Source organism: Narcine bancroftii, chromosome 3 (genome assembly GCF_036971445.1).
Source record: "Narcine bancroftii isolate sNarBan1 chromosome 3, sNarBan1.hap1, whole genome shotgun sequence".
Classification (NCBI taxonomy): domain Eukaryota; kingdom Metazoa; phylum Chordata; class Chondrichthyes; order Torpediniformes; family Narcinidae; genus Narcine; species Narcine bancroftii.
In genome coordinates, this window is record NC_091471.1 from 36,366,708 (window position 1) to 36,373,943 (window position 7,236).

A 7,236-nucleotide genomic window follows, 5' to 3' on the forward strand; every position below is an offset into this window, starting at 1 on the left:
TATACGATAAGAGAAAATATATTGGAACAGGCAAGGAATAAAATTAGAGAAGACAATAAACCATCGGAATACAAGGGTCAAAAAATATTTTTTTTACCCAGTCACAAGTTTTGAACTCTTAAAGAAGAGGAAGGAGTTTAATACAGCAAAATTGATCCTATGGAAAAAAGGTTATAAATTTATGTTAAGACATCCAGCTCTGCTTAAAATATTTATCCCTGGGGAGCAAAACAAACTGTTCTTGGATCCGGAGGAAACACAAGAATTTGCAGAACGCTTGCAGGACAGAAGGAGAGATGAAGAGATGTAACAAGAATGAAGAATGGCGATAAAATACATATAAAGATGTAAAAACAATGTACAAGTAAAGAAATAAAGAAGGGAAAGAGAAGGAAACAAAGGAAATAAGGGGAAAAAAGGGAGAAATGTGTAAAAAAAGTGTTTTCTGGGGTGGTTGGGGGGGAGATAATAACTATCACTGTGAAATCAGTTGACGTTTGCAAGCAGGTTTGCAATCCAAATGGAAAGGGGAGTTGTGGTTGCCCAGCAGGGATAAGGGGAAACTCAGAGAGTGGGGTGGGGGGATATTTTGGGTTAAGGGAATATTGGATGTGGGAGTTGTTAGATTATTTTATATTTTAAATGTGTTGTCATATATTGAGTTTAAAAAGGGAAAACTGAGAGATGAAAATGGGGAAAAGGGGGATGGTGGTGGTGAAGAAGAGGAAATGAAGTTTAAACAGGATATGAGATGGCCATGTTGAACTATGTGACTATAAATATTAATGGAATACATAGCCAAGTTAAACGAAAAAGGCTATTAAATTTACTGAAAAAAGAAATAAATAGATATAGCATTCAGGAAATGCATGTAACTGAAATGGAACATAAATTAAAGAGAAACTGGGTAGGGCACATAGCGGCAGCATCATATAATTTAAAAGCTAGAGGTGCAGCTATATTAATTAATAAAAATGTACCAATCAAAATAGAGGAGGAAATAATAGATCCAGCAGGGAGGTATGTAATAATAAAGTGTCAGATATATTCAGAATTTTGGAATTTGATCCATATATATGCACCTAATGAAGAGGATCAAAAGTTTATGCAAGAGAATATATTGATAGGAGAGGATTTTAACCTTAATTTGGATCCAATGTTGGATAAAACTGGACAAAAGACTAATAAAAAGAATAAAGTGGCCAAATTTATGGTTAAATCAATGCAAGAAATGAAACTTATGGATATATGGAGGAGGAAGCACCCAAGGGAGGAGGAATACTCATATTATTCGAGTAGGCATAAAACATACTCAAGGATTGATATGTTTTTGTAGTAGGCCCATATTCAAGGGAGAGTTAGGAAAACTGAATATAAAGCTAGATTGCTATCTGATCATTCACCCCTGTTATTAGCAATAGAACTGGAGGACATCCCACCAAGAACATATAGATGGAGGTTAAACTCCATGCTACTTAAAAGGCAGGAATTTAGAGAGTTTATTGAACACCAAATTAAAACATATTTTGAAATAAATACGGAGTCAGTGAAAGACAAATTTATATTATGGGACGCAATGAAAGCCTTCATTAGAGGGCAGATAATAAGTTTTGTAACTAAGATGAAAAAGGACTACAATCGAGAAATAGAGCAGTTGGAAAGGGAGATAGTAAGTACAGAAAAGGAACTAGTAAAAAGGGATGATGTAACAAAAAGGAGAGAATTGGCGGATAAAAAAAAATACGAAACATTACAAACTTAAGAGGTGGAGAAAAACATCATGAAAATAAAGCAAAAGTATTATGAACTAGGAGAAAAATCACATAAAATATTAGCCTGGCAAATTAAAACAGAACAAGCTAAAAGACCTGTATTGGCATCAAGGCAAAAGGACAAACAAATTACATATCCAATAGAGATTAATGAGAACTTTAAGGAATTTTATGAACAATTATACCAAACTGAGAACGAGGGGAAAGATGATAAAGTAGAAGAGTTTTTAGCTAAAATTGAACTGCTGAAATTGCAAGAGGAGGAACAAAACAAACTGATAAAACCATTTGAAATAGAGGAAGTACAGGATATATTAAAAAAAGCTGTCGAACAATAAAATGCCTGGAGAGGATGGATTCCTAATAGAATTCTTTAAAACATTTAAAGAGTTATTAATTCCTCCTCTCCTGGAAGTAATGAACCAGATAGAAGAAACACAAAACTTGCCAGATTCACGTAAGACAGCAATAATTACAGTAATACCAAAGACGGGGAAGGATCCACTAACACTAGCATCATATAGACCAATATCTCTACTTAATTCAGATTATAAGAGAATAGCAAAATTATTAGAAAGCAGCTTGGCCGACTGTGTACCAAAAATAGTAAAACTAGATCAAACTGGATTTATTAAGAAAGGACAAACAGCAGATAATGTCTGTAAATTTATTAATCTAATTCATTTAGTTCAAGGAAATAAGAAGCCAACAATGGCTGTTGCTTTAGACACAGAAAAAGCCTTTGACAGATTAGAATGGAATTATTTATTCAAAGTATTACAGAGGTTCAATCAACCAGAAAAATATATTAATTGGATTAAAGCATTATATAATGGACCATTGGCAACAGTAAATGGATATGTATCAAACCAATTTAAATTAAATAAGTCAACTATGCAGGGATGTCCATTATCCCCCTCACTGTTCGCTTTAGCAATAGAACCATTGGCAGAATTGATAAGAACAGAAAATAAAATAAAAGGGATAAAAATAAAGGAGAAGGAGTATAAAATCAGCTTATTTGCACATGACATCATAGTATACTTAACAGAACCGGAAATATCAATAAAAGAATTACATAAGAAATTAAAGGAGTATGGAGAAATATCAGGGTACAAGATCAACGCAAATAAAAGTGAAGTGATGCCAATGAGTAATGCGGATTATACAGAATTTAAAAAAGAATCACCATTTAAATGGCAAACACAAGCAATCCGATATCTAGGTATTAGGTTAGATAATAACTTAAGCCACCTGTACAAATTAAATTATCACCCACTAGTAAAGAAATTGCAGGAAGACTTAAAACATTGGAAAGAATTACCACTAACGTTGATAGGGAGGGTAAATTGCATTAAAATGAATGTCTTCCCAAGGATAAATTAACAGAGAGGTACAACCAAGGTGGTTTGCAGTTACAAAACTTTAAAAATTATTATAGAGCAGCACAATTAAGGTATTTATCAGAATTTTATCAGACAAGTGAAAAACCAGATTGGACTAAGATAGAGCTAGATAAAATAGGGGTGAAGGTACCGCAACATATATTTTATAAGTGGGATGAAAAGCTGGTACGATACAAAAGCTCACCAGCACTGCATCATTTACTCAATATATGGAAGAAGATTCACTTAGAAAGGAAAAAAAACAAATTACCAAATACCAAAATTACTATTGACACAAAATCCGCTAAACCCTGTTACAATAGATAACATTTCCTTTAAAGAATGGGAGAGAAAAGGAACTAAAAGAATAGAAAATTGTTTTTTTGGGAAATAATTTATTAACATTTGAACAAATGACGTACAAATATGGAATAACTCAAGGTTCAATGTTAGCATATCATCAACTGAAGGCTTATTTAAAGGATAAATTGGGAAAAAGACTGATATTACCTGAAGGAAGCAGCTTTGAATATATGATTTCAGACACAATGATAAATAAAAGATTTATAACGAACATGTAAATTAAGCTGCAAGATAAGGAAAATGATGAAATAACCTATAAACCCAAACAAAAGTGGGAAAAGGATTTAAACATAAAGATAAAAAATGAAACATGGGAAAAGTTATTTTCTGGAACTATGAAGAATATAATAAACACAAGGTTATGCATGATACAGTATAATTGGTTACACAGGTTATATATCATGCTTCAAAAGTTTAAAAATGGGATCCAACATTATCAGATAGATGTTTTCGCTGCAAGAAGGAAATGGGAACAACAGTACATGCAATTTAGGCATGTGAGAAAGTGAAAATGTTTTGGGAAGATCTAAATCAGATATTAAATAAAATCACAAAAAAATAACAAACCAAAAAATCCAGAGATTTTTCTTCTAAGTAATATTAGAAGTAAGGAATTAGGCCTCAAATTGGATAAAGCGCAGAGGAGTCACGTGATGGAGTAGTGGCCGGTAGAAGAATACCAGCCCTTTCCAGAAAATAAGGAAAAAAGTCAAGAAAAAGCAAAGGCACAGACACACAAACCACAACAAATAAAAAATAAAGGTGTGGAGGAAATGGCACCAAAGAAAGAAAAGCCAAAAACAACAGGAAGAAAAGAAGAAGGAAAGACGTCGGAAGAGAAAAGTGAAGGCCTTACCTGTACGAAGAAACAGGGACCCGCCGTGGAAAGAGGAGCCCAGTCCCTGAGGTCAGTGGAAACCCTGAAGGCAGGACTACAAGGATGGCTCACGGAGCCAAACAGAGGTGCGCAACCGCGCATGCGCGAGGAATCATGCATATGCGACGCGCATGACAAAGACAACACCGACGGGAGGGGGGACCAGCTGAGAAAGACCCGACAGCAGGGCTCCCAGCGGGAAGATATAGAAAATAACGGGAACAGGAGGGAGGAGAATGAAAAAAGGAAATCAGAGACACAGCACATGACCAGCCCAGAGGAAGAGGACCAACATCAAGACACCATTATAAAAAAACCCCAGCAAACTGAGATAAACAGCCCAACAAGAATGTCAGAAGAGACACAGATACAGGGAAGAGAGGTAGAAGACACAGGTCCTGGAGTGGACACAGGGGAAGAGGAGGGAGAACATCAAGCTCTGCACAGAGAAATAGAAGGTAAAGGGAATGGACTGTACATAGATGGAAAATTTTTTGAAGAATATATGGAAGCAGTAAAAGAATGGCAGACATTAGAATTTAATGAAATAAAAAGAAGAATAAAAGGTACAGAAGAAAAAGTGAGTTGATTAGAGATGGTCATGACAGAAATAGGGAAAAGAGTAGACAAGGTGGAAGGACGAGAAACAGCCATAGAAATGGAAGTGGACGACTTAAAAAGGAAATTGAAAGAATCTGATAAAAAAGTTAAAGAAACACAGGAGTTGTTAGCTCAGAAGATGGATATAATGGAAACCTATAATAGGAGAAACAGTATAAAGATAGTGGGCCTTAAGGAAGATGAAGAAGGCAAAGATGTGAAAGAATTTATAAAAGAATGGATCCCCAGAGTCCTAGGAATGCCAGAAATACAGGAAGGAATGGAAATAGAAAGGGCACACAGAACATTAGCCCCAAAACCACAACCACAACAAAAACCAAGATCCATTCTAGTAAAATTCCTGAGATATTCAACAAGAGAAAATATATTGGAGAAGGCAATGAAAAAAATGAGAGAAGACAAAAAGCCATTGGAATACAAAGGTCAAAAAATTTTTTTCTACCCAGACATAAGTTTTGAGCTCCTGAAGAAGAGGAAGGAGTTTAACGCAGCAAAATCGATCCTATGGAAGAAAGGCTATAAATTTGTTAAGATATCCAGCGGTGCTTAAAATAGTTATCCCGGGGCAGCAAAGCAGACTGTTCTCGGATCCGGAGAAAGCACGAGAATTTGCAGAACACCTGCAAAGCAGACAGAGAGATGAAGAGATGTAACAAGAACAAGAATGACGACAAACTTCATATAAAGAAGAAAAATAATGTATAAGTAAGAACTAAGAAGGGGAAGAAAGGAAGCAAGGAGGGAATTAAGAGGGTGAGATTTGTTATATGTGAAGATAAAAGTCTTTTCTGGAGCGGGCTGGGTGGGAGAGAATAACAGTCAGTGCAAAATCAGTTGACGCTTGCGAGCGGGTTCGCAATCCAAATGGAGAGAGGAGTTGTGGTTGTCCGGCAAGGGACAAGGGGCAACTCAGAGAGGGAGGGGGAACATTTGGGTTTAAGGGAATTTTAGATGTGGGAATAGTGGAAATATTTTATGTTTTAGAAGTGTCTTACAGTGTGTTCAAAAAAAAGAAAACAGAAATGGATAAGGAGGGAAGGTGGTGATGAGGAAGTGGAAATGAGAGGTAAACAAAGTATGAAATGGCTATGTTGAATTATATGACTATAAATATTAATGGAATACATAACCAAATCAAAAGGAAGAGGCTGTTAAATTTACTGAAGAAAGAAAAAATTGATAGAGCATTCGTGTAGGAAACACATCTAACGGAAGTGGAACACAAGAAATTAAGGAGAGACTGGGTAGGGCACGTAACGGCAGCATCATATAATTCAAAAGCCAGAGGAGTAGCTATATTAATCAATAAAAATATACCAATCAAAATAGAGGAGGAAATATTAGATCCAGCAGGGAGATATGTAATGATAAAGTGTCAGATACATTCAGAATTTTGGAATTTGCTCAATGTATATGCACCTAATGAAGAGGATCAAAAACTTATGCAAGATATCTTTTTGAAGATTGCAGATACGCAGGGGAATATATTGATAGGAGGGGACTTTAACCTTAATTTGGACTCAAAGATGGATAAAACTGGAAAAAAGACTAGCGGAAAGAACAAAGTAACCAAATTTATGGTTAAATCGATGCAGGAAATGCAACTTTTGGATATATGGAGGAGACAACACCCAAAGGAGAAGGAATACTCATATTATTACACACACAGGACAACATCTGGCCGGCTGTCAATCAGTCGGCCTGAATGGATCAAGCCCCACCCAGTCAGGTGTTAATCACCCTCCGGGATATAGGCCTCCGCCAGCCTCCCGAGGCCTCACTCAGAGTTGCTGCAGCTACAGCCAGCCTGGCTCTGTGGAAGTCTTTGTGGATTAAAGCCTGTTGTACAGTCTTTCCCTTGTCTGATTCTGGCTAACAGCGCACCACAATCACCTCTGTAGTTACTGCACCCTTCCATGGATGAGGGTGTGGGTGGCCTGGCTGGTACTTCTTCCTGGCCTCCAGCAACTGCCAGTCCTGCCTGGATTGCATCGATGCTTGTGGCCTGCTGTTTTTCTCAGGCAGATATGGCTTTTGCGAGCATTAGCTCTCTGTCACACAGAAGTGCTTTCTGCATTCTGTCATTACAAATGCCACAAACTATCCTATCTTTAATTAATTCCTCATAGAGCATTCCAAAGTTACAGGTCTTCACCCTGATTTTCAAATCACTGATGTATGAGTGGATTGACTTGCCAGGCTTTTGATCTCTAGTATT